We start from the raw sequence: 18,316 nt of genomic DNA on the forward strand, positions 1-18,316 counted from the left end.
ACACCTATACTGTATACAGAGACATATATATACAGCTACAAACATAGTCATATATACATCCCATACCTATACTGTATACAGAGACATATATACAGCTACATACATAGTCATATATACACCCCACACCTATACTGTATACAGAGACATATATATACAGCTACATACATAGTCATATATACACCCCACACCTATACTGTATACAGAGACATATATACAGCTACATACATAGTCATATATACACCCCACACCTATACTGTATACAGAGACACATATATATACAGCTACATACATAGTCATATATACATCCCACACCTATACTGTATACAGAGACCTATACATACAGCTACATACATAGTGATATATACACCCCACACCTATACTGTATACAGAGACATATACAGCTACAAACATAGTCATATATACATCCCACACCTATACTGTATACAGAAACATATATATACACCCCACACCTATACTGTATACAGAGACATATATATACAGCTACATACATAGTCATATATACACCCCACACCTATACTGTGTACAGAGACATATATATATATACAGCTACATACATAGTCATATATACACCCCACACCTATACTGTATACAGAGACATATATACAGCTGCATACATAGTCATATATACACCCCACACCTATACTGTATGCAGAGACACATATATATATACAGCTACATACATAGTCAAATATACACCCCACACCTATACTGTATACAGAGACATATATATATATACAGCTACATACATAGTCATATATACACCTCACACCTATACTGTATACATAGACATATATATACAGCTACATACATGGTCATATATACACCCCACACCTATACTGTATACAGAGACATATATATATACAGCTACATACATAGTCATATATACATCCCACACCTATACTGTATACAGAGACATATATATATATATATATATATATATATATATATATATATATATATATATACAGCTACATACATAGTCATATATACACCCCACACCTATACTGTATACAGAGACATATATATACAGCTACATACATAGTCATATATACATCCCACACCTATACTGTATACAGAGACATATATATATATATACACCCCACACCTATACTGTATACAGAGACATATATATATATATATATATATATATATATATATATATATATATATACAGCTACATACATAGTCATATATACACCCCACACCTATACTGTATACAGAGACATATATATACAGCTACATACATAGTCATATATACACCCCACACCTATACTGTATGCAGAGACATATATATATATATATATATATATATATATATATATATATACAGCTACATACATAGTCATATATACACCCCACACCTATACTGTATACAGAGACATATATATACAGCTACATACATAGTCATATATATGCCCCACACCTATACTGTATACAGAGACATATATATACAGCTACACACATAGTCATATATACACCCCACACCTATACTGTATACAGAGACATATATATATATATACTAGCTGTAACTCCCGGTGTTGCCCAGGATAGTAAATAACTGCTCTTGGCTATAACAAAATAGAATAGGTTAACAATAAATGTATATGTATGTATAGACTGTCTCTGACTGTCTGTGTGGCCGCAGTCTCTGAGCTCAAGTTCCATTTTCCCAGAGCTGTTTATAAAATGACAGCTGATCTCTGATTGGTTTCCATGGGCAACTGGAACCGTTTTACCTCAGACATCTCCCCCTATCTCGGTATCCATCTCACCTCATACATAAGCGGCTCCTATAGTAGCCAATGTCAGCTCAGAGCTCATATTCATGACCAGTGGCCAATCACGGCTCAGCTTCCAACTGCCACAGCAGCAGCAGACAATGGCTCCTGTATATGGGAGGTAATAAGTGGATTTTGGAAAGTGCGGGGTAAAAATTTCGGCTCAAAGCAGAGTCTATGACGTTTCCTGAGTCACAGGCAACAACTGTGCAACCTTTGGTGATTGTAAACGCGATAATACAGAGTCCTTACATACATACACACACATACATATATACATAGATACAGCTTTATATATTACATATAAATATATATATATATACATATATACTGTTAGACACTGAAGGGGTTAACTGTGGATGGGTGGTATGTTTCCCCTGGGTTATCCTACTATGCAAGGCCTTAATGCCGAGGTTGTGTTGTCCAGCACCTTGGACACAGGTGGAGGTAACAGCCTAATCAGGCAGCATGAAGCTGCTGAGCAGAGCAGAGAGTGTTGGCTCTGAAAGGAGGCTGGAGACCGCACACAGCCCTGACCCCTATGCCTGGAGCAGCATTATCCTTTATGTTTTAGTGGTGAGTTAGGAAAACTCTGTTTAGTTAGCACCCAGACGGGTAGGATTTTGTTTATGTTTGATGCCTGAACGTGAAGGCTGTTTTATTTTGTTCCTGCTGCTGGAATGAGCGCAGGCGAGACCTGTTTTGGACTGAATCTTGGTGTCACTGTCTTGAACTGTATCACGAATCACCGCTACCACAGTCGCTACTGGGCCAAATCTCCCACATATGATGCTTCGGATGCGGGCAGTTCAAAAGACACACACCTGAAAAGGCTTGCTACATCCTGCAACATTGCATGGCATGGATAAAAGCAGCAGGCGAATTGCAGGATAAAGCCAAGATGGATGAATTTATTAAATACCTGCAAGAGGAGTCCGGTGCTAATCGACAGCTGCAGCAAGCCATGCTCCAGCAACAGGAGGAGAGGGCCCGCCAGCAGCAAGCCATGTTTCAGCAACAGGAGGAGAGGGCCCGCCAGCAGCAGGAAGAGTCCCGAGCCATGTTCCAGCTGATGATGGAAACGTTTTCTGGCAAAATGGCAAGCGACGGCTACTGAGGGGTCCCATACTGGGTTGCAAGGGTACCCGGTTGTCCAGCATTCCGCACGGGCTGCAGTACAAAAGGCTTTACAAAAAATGACGACGTTGAGGCGTATCTCACTGTGTTTGAGCGAGTAGCTGAGCGAGAGGAGTTACCAGCTGAGCAGTGGGCAGATGTTCTGGCACTGTTCCTGACAGGCGAATCGCAGAAGGCCTACTACGAGCTGAGTGAAACGGAGGCCCGTGAGTACCCCCAGCTAAAGGCGGAGATTCTAGATCGTCTTGGGGTCACCGTACAAGTTTGTTCCAGCCGGGTCCACCAATGGGCATACTCAGAAAAACTACCCCCACGCTCCCAAATACATGACCTGATCCATCTTGTCCGGAAGTGGCTACAACCAGAGGACTGCACCCCAGCACAGATGGTTGAGAGAGTTGTTCTTGACAAGTTCACCCGTTCTCTGCCCTCTCGACTCCAGCGATCGGTTGGACAGGCCGGTTCCACCAATGCTTAGGAGCTTGTGTCCCTAGTAGAGAAATATCGAGCTACGGAGGATCTTCAACTTAACTCTCCCGCACGAAGTGACAAGGTCACCAACCCATCTGGTAAGACTGCTACTGCAGAAAAGGGGAGACAGGTCAGGTTGGGGGGGGTTCATTGGGGGGCTCGGATACACAGAAACCCAATGAGGCTCGTGACAGAGGTCACAGCCGTATCCAGTGCTGGCGATGCAGTGAAATGGGCCATATTGCTGCCAACTGTCCCCTGTCAGTGGAGCCAATGGACTGCAACCAAACCCGGCGAATGTCACTGTTTGCCCAGCCGGTTCTGGCAGCCAAGTCGGTCACGGATGCAGTACCCCAAGTGTGTATGGTCACAATCGGTGGTCACGCAGTGGAAGTCTTGCTAGAGTCTGGTTACCCTGGTGCGGGGAATTTTGGTTGATCCTGGACTATACAGTGGGCGTAAAATGGGAGTGTTGTGTATACATGGGGACACTCGCGAATATCCCACTGCCGTCATCAACCTACATACACCTTGTGGTACTATCACCCATGAAGTGGGGGTGGTGGGGACCCTGTTTCATGAGGCTATTATCGGCAGAGACTTACCGGTGTTCTGGGACCTCTGGAGACGAAGACCCACCTCAGGTACTATTGCAGATAATGGATATCCTATATGTCCAGTCTGGGCCCCTGAACCCTTTGAGGCCAAAGTACCCACACCAGCAGTAGGGGTGACCCCAGGTGATGAATTCTCTCCCCTAGAGGTCCTAGCTGGTGAGGCCAAGGGTCAAGAGGAGGTGGCCGATATGCCGGACCTTGAGATTTCCTGTGAAAATTTGGGGACTGCACAGCTGCAGGACCCTACCTTGTTTAAAGCACGGGAGAGTGTTAAAGTGGTAAATGGGGTGCTCCAAATACCAAGGGCTGACAAAATATACCCCCGAATGGTGATTGTTGGGGAACTGTTGTACAGGGTTGACCGGATACTGGGTGAGGAGGTTGAGCAACTTGTAGTACCCTAATCTCACCGTAGGCTGGTGCTAGATTTGGCACATAAACATGTGCTGGGAGGTCACTTAGGTGCTGAGAAGACCCGAGAGTGGATCCTGCAGAGATTTTTCTGGCCGGGAAGGAGGAGGTAAACCGGTATTGTAGCTCCTGCCCTGAGTGTCAATTTACTGCCCTGGTGTCCCACTTCAGGAGTCCTCTGGTACCGTTACCAATCATAGAGGTTTCGTTTGAATGGATTGCAATGGATTTGGTTGGCCCCATGGTAAAGTCGACAAAGGGGCACCAGTACATCCTTGTTATCCTGGACTACGCTATGCGGTATCCAGAGGCAATTCCGTTAAGAAACACCTCCTCCAAAAACATTGCTAGGGAGCTGTTCCAGGTATTCTCCCGAACAAGGAAATCTTGACTGACCAGGGGACCCCATTCATGTCTAGAGGAATGAAGGAGATGTGTAAATTACTGCAGGTTAATCAGCTCCGCACCTCTGTATATCATCCTCAGACAGATGGCCTGTTCAAGATGTTCAACAAGACCTTGAAGGGGATGCTAAAGAGGGTGGTCAGCAAAGATGGGAAGGACTGGGATTGTTTGTTGCCTTATCTGATATTTGCCATACGTGAAGTTCCCCAGTCCTCCATGGGTTTTTCACCATTTGAGTTGTTATATGGCCGTTCCCCACGTGGGCTTCTAGACGTAGCTAAGGAGACCTGGGAACAGGAAAGGACCCCCCACCGTAGTGTGATTGAACACATCTCCCTTATGCAGGACTGCATAGTGGCAGTAATGCCCCTTGTCAAGGAGCACACGACAAGGGCACAAGAGGCCCAGTGTAGGGTCTACAATAGATCAGCCAGACTCAGGACCTTTTAACCAAGGCAACAGAGTGTTTGTTCTTGTGCCCACCGTTGAGAGTAAGTTCTTGGCGAAATGGCAAGGTCCATATGAGGTCATGGAGAAAGTGGGGGAGATTAACTACAAGGTATATCAGCCGGGGAGGAGGAAACCCGAACAGATATACCACGTGAACCTCCTAAAGCCATGGAGGGAAAGAGTCCCTGATAGCCGTGGGAGTAGAAAAAGCGTCTGTCTCCAAGAAGGTGACACCCAAGGTAGCTGTACCTGATGCCAAGGTGCCTGAAGTACAGATCTCGGAGTCCCTCTCTAGGGCTCGGATTCAGGAAGCGAAGGAGTTTGTGCTCTGAAACGTTGATGTGTTCTCTAAGTTACGGGGCCGTACTACAGTCATCAAGTATGACATCATAACCGAACCCTACGTCCGGGTACACCTAAAACCCTACTGGGTCCCTGAAGCTCGCCGGCAAGCAATATCCGAAGAAGTCAGGCAGATGTTAGACCTGGGGGTTATCGAGGGACCGGTACTGATCACCCCTAACTTCACCAAGACCTTTGTTGTGCAGACTGACGCTTCTGACATGGGCTTAGGGGCTGTCCTGTCCCAAGTAGTGGAGGGTGAGGAACATCCCGTGACATTCCTGAGCCGCAAGCTCACACCCCCTGAGAACTATAGCATAGTTGAGAGGGAGTGCTTGGTGATTAAATGGGCTCTGGAATCCCTGAGATATTACTTGATAGGGCGACAGTTTACACTAGTGACTGATCACTCTCCCTTCACCTGGATGAGTCAGGCCAAAGAGAGGAATGCCAGGGTCAAGGTGGTTCCTAATGTTGCAGAATTTCAAATTCACGGTAGAACATCGAGCAGGAAAGCTGCATGGGAATGCCGATGCCCTGTCTTGTACCCACTGTCTGATGGCCAAAAGTGTTCGCCCCCACAGGGTCAAACAGAGGGGGAGGGTATGTGAGACATGTTTCCCCTAGGTTTTCCTATTATGCAAGGCCTTACTGCTGAGGTTGTGGTGTCCAGCACCTTGGACACAGGTGGTGGGAACAGCCTAATCAGCCTGCATAAAGCTGCCTAGCAGAGCTGAGAGTGTGGTCTCTCTCTGAAAGGAGGCTGGAGAGCTCACAGCCCTGACCTCTGTGCCTGGAGCAGCCAAGTGATTTTGTATAGTGGTGAGTTAGTGGAATACCTGTATAGTTAGCACCCTGACGGGTAGGATTTTTTTGTTTATTTAATGCCTGAGTGTAAAGGCTGTTTTATTTTGCTGCTGCAATAAACGCAGGCGAGACCTGTTTTGGACTAAACCTTGGTGTCACTGTCTTGAACTGCATCACAGCACCCCGCTACCACGGTCTCTACTGGGCCAAATCCCCACACCGTGTATAATGCACTGTGCCGCGATTCACTAAGATTGTGCACCCGATATCCTGCATGTGTCGCTTCCCTGCTCAGGTCTGACACCTTCTTCTTCCTGGTGCATGTAAGTGCTAGGTTTTGCGACACAATGTAAAAGTAAAATCCAACGGCCCGATTTCTATGACATGAAAGCCAGCGCAGCTGCGCCACAATCCGATTCCGTGTGACACAATCCCAGAGCACACTGCTAAATACCTGTAAAAGCCGCGCAAATCCCAAAAACATCGGAAAGTCCAACGAAAGTGCGATCTGCGACCCTTAGTAAATAAGCCCCTATGAATTAACACATGTGGAATTATATACCTTACAAAAAAGTGTGAGACAACTGAAATTATGTCTTGTATTCTAGGTTCCTTCTGCTGTGATTACTGCTCTGCCCAGTCTTGGCTTCTCTTGATGAGATACAAGAGGTAATCACCAGGAAAGGTTCTCACATCACAGGTGCCCTGTCAGGTGTAATAAGTGGGATTCCTTATAAATGGGGTTGGGAGCATCAGTTGTGTTGTGCAGGTGGATACACAGCTGATAGTCCTACTGAATAGACTGGTAGAATTTGTATTATGGATAGAATAAAGCAGCTAAGTAAAGAAAAACGAGTGCCCATCATTAGTTTAAGAAATGAAGGTCAGTCAGTCCGAAAATTTGGGAAAACTTTGAAAGTGTCACCAAAAACCAGCAAGTGCTACAAAGAAACTGGGTGACATGAGGAAACATGGAAATGACATGGGTGACATGGAAATGTCACCTCTGCAGCGTGGAAGTTCATCCGAGTCATTAGCTTCAGGAATCGCAGGTAACAGCAGCTCAGTTTGGAGAGCAGGTCACTGTCACACAGAGGTCTAGCAGCAGACACATCTCTACAACAACTGGGGGGGGCAGCCTTCATGGTAACATCGCTTCTAAGAAACCACTGCTAAGAACCGGCAACAAGAGACACAAGGAATGGACATTACACCAGGGGAGATCTGGGCTTTGGTCTGATGAGTCCAAATTTGATTCCAACCACCAAGTCTTTGTGCGACACAGAAAAGGTGAAGGAATGGACTCTACATGCCTGGTCCCACCATGAAGCATGGAGGAGGAGGTGCGATGGTGGGGGAGGCTTTGCTAGTGACACTGTGGGTGTGATGGTGTGGGGGGCTATGCTGGTGACACTGTTGGGTGTGATGGTGTGGGGGGCTATGCTGGTGACACTGTTGGGTGTGATGGTATGGGGGGGGCTATGCTGGTGACACTGTTGGGTGTGATGGTCTGGGGGTCTTTGCTGGTGGCACTGTTGGGTATGATGGTGTGGGGGGGGGGGCTTTGCTGGTGACACCGTTGGGTGTGATGGTGTGGGGGGGCTTTGCTGGTGACACTGTTGGGTGTGATGGTGTGGGAGGGGGCTTTGCTGGTGACACCGTTGGGTGTGATGGTGTGGGGGGGCTTTGCTGGTGACACTGTTGGGTGTGATGGTGTGTGGGGGGGCTTTGCTGTTGAAACTGTTGTGGATTGATACTGAACAGCAGGGTTACCAAAGCATCTTGCAGCGGCTGCTATTCCATCAAGTTTGAGTTTAGTTGGACCATCATTTATTTTTTAACAGGACAATGACCCCAAACACCTCGAGGCTGTGTAAGGGATATTTAACCAAGAAGGAGAATGATGGGGTCATACACCAGATATCCTCGCCTCCACAGTCACCAGCCCTGAACCCAATTGAGATGGTTTGGGGGGAGCTGGACCGCGGAGTGAAGGCAAAATGGCCACCAAGTGCTAAGCATTTCTGGGAACTTCTTCAAGACTGTTGGAAGATCTTTTCAGGTGACTACCTCTTGAAGCTCATCAAGAGAATGTCATGAGTGTGCAAAGCAGTAATCAAAGCAAGAAGAACCTAGAATATAAGACATATTTTCAGTTGTTTAACACTTTTTTGGGAAGTATATAATTCCACATGTGATAATTCATAGTTTTGATGCTTTCACTGTGAATATACAATTTTTATAGTCATGAAAATACAGAAAACTCTTTGAATGAGAAGGTTTGTCCAAACTTTTGGTCTGTACTGTATGTAGCCCAGCACACACAAGCCCAGTATATATGTAGCCTAGACATGTAAGGCATCACATGTCAGCAGTATATATAAAATCTAGCATGTTCCCCCCCAGTTTACAAGTAGCCCAGCACCAGGGCTTAAAGAGAACCTACCACCACGAATCTACCTATAAAGGTAGATCGGGTGGTAGGTGGATGTAAGGGACGGGAAGATAGCTCTTTTTAGAGCTAATCCTCACGTCCCCGCTAACTTTAGGTACACTTTATTCCCCTAATATGTAAATTTCGTTATGCGGCTACTGGGGCGTGGAGTAGCCGGCACGAGGCTACACAGCGCGGCTACTCCACGCCCCAGTAGCCACATTACTCCTCCTACCCGGTTGCGTGCGGCGCGCAGCTCCTCGTAGCTGCGCGCCCTCGTCCGTCATGATGGCGTTCTGCGCATGCGCAGAACGCCGGCCGACGGCTGAGCAGTCCCAGCTCCGAGGCCGGAGCTACTGCGCATGCGCAGTAGCCGGCTTGTCGGACGAGGGCGCGCAGCTACGAGGAGCTGCGCGCCGCACGCAACCGGGTAGGAGGAGTAATGTGGCTTCTGGGGCGTGGAGTAGCCGCGCTGTGTAGCCTCGTGCCGGCTACTCCACGCCCCAGTAGCCGCATAACGAAATTTACATATTAGGGGAATAAAGTGTACCTAAAGTTAGCGGGGACGTGAGGATTAGCTCTAAAAAGAGCTATCCTCACTTCCCTTACATCCACCTACCACCCGATCTACCTTTATAGGTAGATTCATGGTGGTAGGTTCCCTTTAAGATAAAAAAAGAGAGAGAGAGAGAAAAGGGATGGGAAGAAGTGGGAGTGTAGGGAAAATGGGAGGTAAGTCAAGGAGAAGTAAGAGTCTCAAAGGGATGCAGAGAGGGGTAGGAAGTTGCAGCAATGCGCAGAGCTTTGTGGATGAGGGTGAATATTATTTTCTTTATAATTATCTTTATTTGCAATAGGGAACAGACAGGAGGCAGTCCTCGGGATACAAAAAAAAAATGTGAGAATTGTACAATATGAGAAAATGTTATAAATTTTATAAATGAAAAAGGGAAAAGGTAAGGCAAGGAGAGGAGAGATAAGAGACAAGAAGGGGAGGAGAGAGGGTTAGGGGAGAAAGAACCAAAGGAGGATGAAGATCCAAGGGAAAGCCTCAGAGAAAGAGCATACAAGGTTGCCAGGTTTTGTACATTTTTTTTGCGTGTGCCATGTATTGAGGAGAACAGATCCTCTATATATATGAGGACATTGGCCTTGGTCACCCACATAGAAGTTGTAGTTGTAGAAAGTAAGAGTTCTCCTTATGGAGAGTTTGCCAATTAAGGCCACCTTAAAGGCGTGTAGAGACTTAAAGCCATAGATGCTCCACTAGGGAATTCTGGGAAGTGTGCAAATATGTTTTCCAAGATGTTAAATGAAAAACAATGCCTCCTTTTGCTACCTTAAAAGGCAGCCTCCTTAACACCAAGTATGACCTACAGGAAGTCTAATGACATGATGTAGGATTAAGCCAAACCAGTCTATATCATTTCCACAAGGAACAGACTCCCAACTGTAGTCAGCACTGTTTCGACTTGGGTGGGACAGCTCCTTCCCTTTCAGCTGGGACGCTTCCTGGTATTATATGGGGGTTGTGGACTTTGTTAGGGATCACCATCTGTATGGACTTAAATCGGACTTGTGGAAGCCGTCTGGACCAAAGTGTCATGGGTCAACTTTCCAACAAGCACAAGGACTTATCGTGGATGGCCATCAAGGGGGGACTGCACCTGAGGGCCTTCATATACACCCGGAGGATGAGCAAGATATGCTTCTGTCCCAGGTGGGTGGAAACACCCATGTACCTGTTATGGGAGTTTCCTTTCACTCAGCGTTTGTAGGATGCCATGGAGCAGGACTTTGAAGCCTCTGTGCCCAGGAACACTATGGCCAGCCACATGGTGCTTTATGGACTGTTTCAAGGGACACACACCGTGGTAGCTATCCATGATGTCTGGTGCTCGGCAATTTCCATCGGCTCTATTGAGATGTATGGAGCAGAACAGTCATGCGCAGCTGTCTGCTCCATTACTCTCATGGAGCAATGAGGGGTGAAGCAAAGGTACGTGAGACCCCATTGGACCAGTGTATGGGGCCTAACTTGAATCCATGGTTCACGGGGATCTGTGATGCTTCTTTACCCAAAAAAGGTAGACTAGCACCCCAGGCCCTCTTCCAGAGGAGGATCTGGTTACAGGACCTTGTTTCTTATATGAGAGGCTACTTACACTAACATGGCAACTTGAATTATGTCACCTAAGACAATGATAAATGTTCTGCACGGCTGCCAGCCAGGGTGCAATAAGTGTTCTGCACGGCTGCCGGCCAGGGCAGAGCAGTGACTGCACCCTAGCCGGCAGAGCAGTGACCGCACCCTGGTTGTTAGCAGTACAGAGCAATGACTGCACCCTGACCAGGAGCCGTGCAGAGCAGTGACGGACCCTGTCCGGCAGAGCAGTGACTGCACCCTAGCCGGCTGAGCAGTGACCGCACCCTGGTGGTCAGCAGTACAGAGCAATGACTGCACCCTGACCAGCAGCCGTGCAGAACAGTGACCGCACGCTGTCCGGCAGAGCAGTGACTACACCCTAGCCGGCAGAGCAGTGACTGCACCCTAGCCGGCAGAGCAGTGACCGCACCCTGGTTGTCAGCAGTACAGAGCAATGACTGCACCCTGACCAGCAGCCTTGCAGAGCAGTGACCGCACCCTATCCGACAGCCATGCAGAGCAGTGACTGCACCCTGTCCGGCAGCCATGCAGAGCAGTGACCGCACCCTGTCCGGCATCCATGCAGAGCAGTGACCGCACCCTGTCCAGCAGCCATGCTAAGTAGTGACTGCCTGGCTGGCAGCCGGCGGAGCAGTGGTCGCACTCTGGCTGTCAGCAGTACAGAGCAGTGGTCGTACTCTGGCTGTCAGCAGTACAGAGCAGTGGTTGCACCCTGGCTGTCAGCAATACAGAGCAGTGGTCGCACCCTGGCCGGCAGTCACTTTGCTCTCTCTCTCTGTGAGGTAGTTACAGGTGATGTGACCGCACCCTGGTGGTCTCTTTGCTCTCTCTGTTGTGAGGTAGTTACAGATGATGTGACTGCATTCTGGTAGTTACAGGTGATGTGACCGCACCCTGGTGGTCTCTTTGCTCTCTCTGTTGTGAGGTAGTTACAGATGATGTGACTGCATTCTGGTAGTTGCCGGTGATGTGACTGCACCCTGTTGGTCTCTTTGCCCTCTCTATGAGGTAGTTACAGGTGATGTGACCGCACCCTGGTGGTCTCTTTGCTCTCTCTGTGAGATAGTTACAGATGATGTGACTGCACCCTGGTGGTCTCTTTGCTCTCTCTGTGAGGTAGTTACAGGTGATGTCAGATATGATAAGTAGAAGTTGAATGCCAAATGAAAGCACGGCTAAACCCTGTATCATGATAATCTTGGGTTGTCAGAACAGGCAGCAGGAAGTTCACGTGCACAAGAGGAATCAGGAAGCTCTGCACCATGTGACTGCTCTGCACCATGCTCAGCCAGGCCAACAGCTCACCCCACTGAAGCCAGAAGAGGACAGCATGTTTGTAATTGACCGATCTGAAGCATCTGATGAGTCACATGTCTGAGACATCACTGAAGGTCTTTTGCCAGAACACTAAATGATGCAGGACAGCATGTCTATAATTGTACTACCTGAATCATGTGATGAGTCACATGCTTGTGACATCCCTACATGTCTTACAGCCACTGTCAACAAGCCTCCTGTTGTCTCCAGTTGTTCTATACGGTTTCCCATGTTTACCAGAAAGCATGACAGATAGAGATTAGCCTGGAGGCAAGGTAAAACCTCTGCTAGCTGCTAAACAGCTGCAATTAAAGTAAATCAGATAATTGCTTATATTTGCTTAGTGCAGAGATAGTTTTTATACATTACAGTTGTACTTTAAGGACTCGGTGTAGACTGGGAAATTATCCAACTCTGTTTTAGAAGCAGTATTTGGGGAACATAGCTGGGAGGAAGCATTCGCCTAACAAATGGCCCTAATATATAAACTCCCAAGAGATATGGGACTTTCTCATTTTGCAAATGCCACAGTGGAAGGAGCATCTGACCTTAGTCCAAGGTTATGGTAGGGTCGTTTTTGGCATGATTACAGGTAAAAGCCAGACACAATCGTCCGTGCTGTTTATTAACAGTGAAAATCCAACGATTGATACCAAAACTGGTCACATTTCTTAACCTATTAACACCAAAATGGCTTCTTTCCTGCGTGAATTCGCTTATGTTTTTCAAGACCTGATTTATGGGTAAAACATTTTTCACATTCAGTACATGAGAATGGCTTCTCCATTGTGTGAATTCTAGAGTGTCCTAAGAGGACTATTTTCTGGCTAAAACCTTTCCCACATTCCGTACATGAAAATGGCTTCTCTCCTGTGTGAGTTCTCAGATGGTAAACAAGATGTGATTTCTTACTAAAACGTTTCCCACATTCCGTACATGAAAATGGCTTCTCCCCCGTGTGAGTTCTCAGATGTTGTAAAAGATTGGAATTAGCAGTAAAACATTTCCCACATTCAGTACAAACAAATGGCTTCTCCCCTGTGTGACTTCTCTGATGGATAATAAGAAGTGATTTCTTGCCAAAACATTTTCCACATTCAGTACATGAAAACGATGATTTCACAGATGTGTGGCTTCTCTGATGATTAATAAGATTCGATTTTTGGTCAAAATCCTTCCCACATTCCGGAAATGAGAACTGCTTCTTATCTCCATGATTTCCCTCCTCTGTGGAGCGATGTAATTGATTCTCTTCTACTTCAACACAAGGAGATGAAGGGGGATGGGAATCTCTCGGAATTTTGTTTACTGAAAATATAAAAAATGTAAAAATTAGACCTTTTTTCCCCAGTTACAAAACATAGGTAAAGCAATAACCTAGGAAAAAACTTTTACCCCTCAAAAGGAGGGGAGAAAAAGGACCAACTAAGAGAATGCATATAAAACACAAAGTCTTTATTTATAGTATTTTACATAAAAGTTACAATAAAAAACATAAAGTGGTGGTGTACAGAAAAATGCGGAGCGATCCAATCTGGACAGGATGGAGTGATATGAGTTAGGAAAAGGAACAGCCTGGGTGTGAAATAAGCCCAATAGATATGGGATGACTATTGGTCAATAGTATTTGTAGAAAAAACCAAGTGGTAATTAACATAAAGGTAGTGTTTCATCTTACCAGGCAATGTGAGTGTTTGAGGTTCACCTGTCCAGGGAGGATCGCGTCCCCGACGTACGTTTCGGCTCACGCCTTCGCTGACCCCCAGACGAAGGCGTGAGCCGAAACGTACGTCGGGGACGCGATCCTCCCTGGACAGGTGAACCTCAAACACTCACATTGCCTGGTAAGATGAAACACTACCTTTATGTTAATTACCACTTGGTTTTTTCTACAAATACTATTGACCAATAGTCATCAAATATCTATTGGGCTTATTTCACTCCCAGGCTGTTCCTTTTCCTAACTCATATCACTCCATCCTGTCCAGATTGGATCGCTCCGCATTTTTCTGTACACCACCACTTTATGTTTTTTATTGTAACTTTTATGTAAAATACTATAAATAAAGACTTCGTGTTTTATATGCATTCTCTTAGTTGGTCCTTTTTCTCCCCTCCTTTTGAGGGGTAAAAGTTTTTTCCTATATTGTTCATTTAGGACCACTGTGTTATTAGTGAGGGGCGACCGTACAGAGTGCCTTACAATTGGCCCCGGTATACACATTTTGGGGACTATTTCCCCAGAACCCCACTACCTGTATCCAACTTCCTATCAAAGCAATAACCTAGTAATCTATAAATTAAAAAATATTTATTTCATGTAAATTAATTCTAATTATAATACATTGGATTTTAAATAAATTATCCCTCCCCCCACCGCCCCCTAAACTCTAGTTTGCATCCAAGAACTTTTACCTATAAGAAGCTAACTTAGGAAGGTCCCATAAAATTAACCTCTCCTTATTTTTCGGTGGGAATATCATGTCGTTGTGGGGGTCTACGTTATATATCCAATTACCGGTAAAAGTGCCCCGACACCTCCACAACAGTATTGAAAGGAGGAATTACAAAGGAATTTTGTCAGGGTGGGACTACCGCAGAGAGAACTGCCGAAAGAAAGTTTGTAACGCTGATAAAGGGCTTCTTCAGATTGGCCGCTCTGCATATCTGCTCTACCGACAACAATGTTTCTTCTGACCAGGAGGTGGAGATGGCCCTGGTTGAATAGGCTTTAATTCCAACCAGAACCTGTATAGCAGTGGTGGCGAACCTATGGCACGGGTGCCAGAGACGGCACTCCAAGCTCTTTCTGTGGGCACCTGGGTCATCGCCCCAGCAGTGTTTAGACAGGGCCTAATTATCTTTGGAGGACTTCCTGCGGGCCCCATGATTCTCTGTGTACAGAGGGACACTGGAAAGAAGCTACAATTATGCAAATTTCCCCTCCTTTCTACCGTGTTGGTGTCCTCAGGAGGCCAGTATGATTGAACGTTGTTGAAGAACAGGGAGCAACAAGGTACTGCTCTAATTTTTGGTTGGCACCTCGCGATAAATGAATGGGATTTGAGTTTGCAGTTTTGGCACTCGGTCGCTAAAAGGTTCGCCATCACTGCTGTATAGTCTCTTGTTGGAAGCATCCTTCTGGCTATTAGGGGTTTTCTGGTGGTAGCTCCATTGTTTTTCCCTTGGGATTGCATCAAAAGTTGGTTGGACTTCCTGAACTCCAGGTACTTTAGAAGACATCTTCTGACGACTAAACAATCTTCTTCCTTCTTGGATAAGAAGGTAACGTTATTTCTTGTTCCGTGGTGGAAATTCAATACTACCTTAGGAATTAATGTAGGATGGTGTTTCAGTGTGATCCGATTCTCCCAGACATGCAAGTATATTACATGAAAAAGCTTCGATTTTGCCAATTCTACTGCCCGTAGTTATTGCCAGAAGGAAAGCGGCCTAAAGGGTTTGGTCTCTCAAAAAGGCTCCATCAATTGGCTCAAAGGGTGGTTTTGTCAGTCTGGCCAGCAGTGGTACCGAAAGATGGATTTGGTCTGTACCAAAAATTAATTCCTTATTCCAGCAATTTTCCGGAATTTGAGAACACACTAAGGACTTCCACTTCTACTTTGAGGGTGCTGAGTTTCAGGCCTATTTCCATAACTAGCTGCAAGAAGTCTAGTATTATGGCAGATATAGGTCTCGCAAGAGTCTTGGTCAGGGGGATTCATGTCCCCAACAAACAATAACCTGCAAACTTCCTATGAAGAAGTTTCTCCTTGAAGCTGCCATTGACCCCGGGTGACTGCTATATTATTCTCCGTGCTCTCCACTGATTCTGGTTAATATTTATGCTCCTTCGCCCTTTTGTTGATTTTATGTTAGAACATACAGAAACATCTATACATAAAATGGATAGAAAAGCGACCGGCGTCCGTCTCCTCCTCACCTACGGCTTTCCATTCTCTAGCTGGAGTGCTGGGGCTGAAGGACGTGTGGTGCCTCCTCCACCTCAATGTTATAGCCTTCTTTTGTTTGTCGTCCTGCTATGACTTTCTATCCCGCATTGATTTGTGCCTTGGTGGCCATCTTGCTCTCCCCCCGATTACAGAGACCTCTTGAATCTCCCACTCTGTGTCTGACCATGCCCCGCTGTGTGTAGTGCTACATTGCGGGAAACATCCTCCTCGTCCTTCTTGGGAACTCAATCCCTTCTGATTCAATATCCTGCTGCCTCCTCAATGGTCTTCCTTTTTCCGCACCCACCGCCCAGATGACAGTGTTCTGGACCACTGGGATGCTTTCAAGGCTTTTGTTGGGGAAACTATGTCCCAAGCCATACATGACCTGAAGTGATCAGTTACCTCTAGGGAGACCACAGCAAAACTAGAAACATTACAGACCAAATTAGAATACGTCAGTAAAACTGGCGCAATGGATAGCAGACCTACTCAACACTCCTGACTGACAAAGTGAAGAGAAAGTTGTACTTCTCTAAGCAGAGCCACTTTAAACATGGGTTTCGATGTGGGTCATTACTCGCTGATCTGGCTAAAGTAGACTCTGCCCTTGCCAATCAAAGAAGAGATAATTCCAGCTTCCCTCAGATAGTTTAGCCTATGTACTAAGGGAGGAGCTCCATCGTGCAGGGCAGAAGGTGTACGCCGAGGATCGGAATGTACGGCGCATGTCCCCAATGACAAAGCGCATCCTATTCCTATGCGCAGGTCACTGATCAGACCACTAACATGGACATTATATTTCAAAAATACATTATTCAACTTTGAACACAGTGACTAATCCCTTTACATGGAAGTCTTTCTACTTACCAAGTTGTTGCATTAAGGAGATTGATGGGGGAGGCCGGAAAACGGTTTTGTCTGTAAATAAGAACAATGGCTCGTGAATATAAGATATTTCAAAATATATTCTACCAAACAGTATAGGGCCCAACGTGTTCAGCAATAAGACCCCCACAGATCACGATAATAGGGGGTCTGAGGCACTTCCGTTGGACCCCTCGTGGCTCCCCGAGGGGTCCGACAGACCTGATGGAGATTGCAGAATCCCATTCCTCCGAGCCGTATAGTAACACAACATGTGGATATAGACTGATCCGACCAACTGGAGGAGGAGACCAGAGACAGATGAGCCGGTGTCTATGTCATCTCCATCTCCTCCCCTGGATGTGACCTCTCCCTGCAATGTATAAGGGAAGAATAACCCACAAGATACATGAAAGGCTCTTACCCTCCTCTGTCACTGATGAGGGGATTTCCTCTCCGCTCCTCCTTCCACCACAACTTTCCTGGAAAGATCCAACATGAAGGACCTGAGAAAACAAGGAAATGTCTCCAGAGATTCTCTTATATCCAAGTGATGGACAGAAACCTCCAGAACCAGGAACTAAGGGGAATAATCTCCTGCAGGAGGAGATAGGAATCTTGAAAGAGGTTGTTCACTTTAAGCGCATTCCAGCAAAAAATTTATATTGTATATGATGAAAAGTTATACAATTTTGTAATATACTTTCCCAATTCATTATGGTTTTTCTGAATCTCTGCTTGCTGTCATTCAACAGGAAGCTTCATTCTTTACTTCCTGTAGATAAACTAGTCCCTGGTCATGTGATATTACACAGGTGCACGGCTTGTTACAACACAGTTCTAATTACTCTGTGATATAACAAGCTGTGCACCTGTGTAATATAACATGACCAGCGACCAGTTTATCGACAAGAAATAAAGAATGAAGCTTCCTGTTGCATGACCGCAAGCAGAGAACTAGAAAACCGTAAGACCATTGGGAATTTGTATAATTTTTCTTTACTGAAACAATATCAGTTATTTGCTGGAATGTGGAAGTGGACAACCCCTTCAATACAATCTTTAACAAAATTAGAAACTATTTGTGGTTACACAATGACTATGAACACCTTCCCATAGACTCTCCACCCCACTGAGAA

The 18,316-nt window shown here is 45.9% G+C and overlaps 1 pseudogene; it reads right to left on the reverse strand.

Moving 5' to 3' along the window:
- LOC140119970 (uncharacterized) overlaps positions 1–17,544 on the reverse strand; it is a 31,684-nt pseudogene extending 14,140 nt beyond the window's left edge.
- Positions 17,545–18,316: the final 772 nt, after the last annotated feature.

This window comes from Engystomops pustulosus, chromosome 2 (genome assembly GCF_040894005.1).
Source record: "Engystomops pustulosus chromosome 2, aEngPut4.maternal, whole genome shotgun sequence".
Classification (NCBI taxonomy): domain Eukaryota; kingdom Metazoa; phylum Chordata; class Amphibia; order Anura; family Leptodactylidae; genus Engystomops; species Engystomops pustulosus.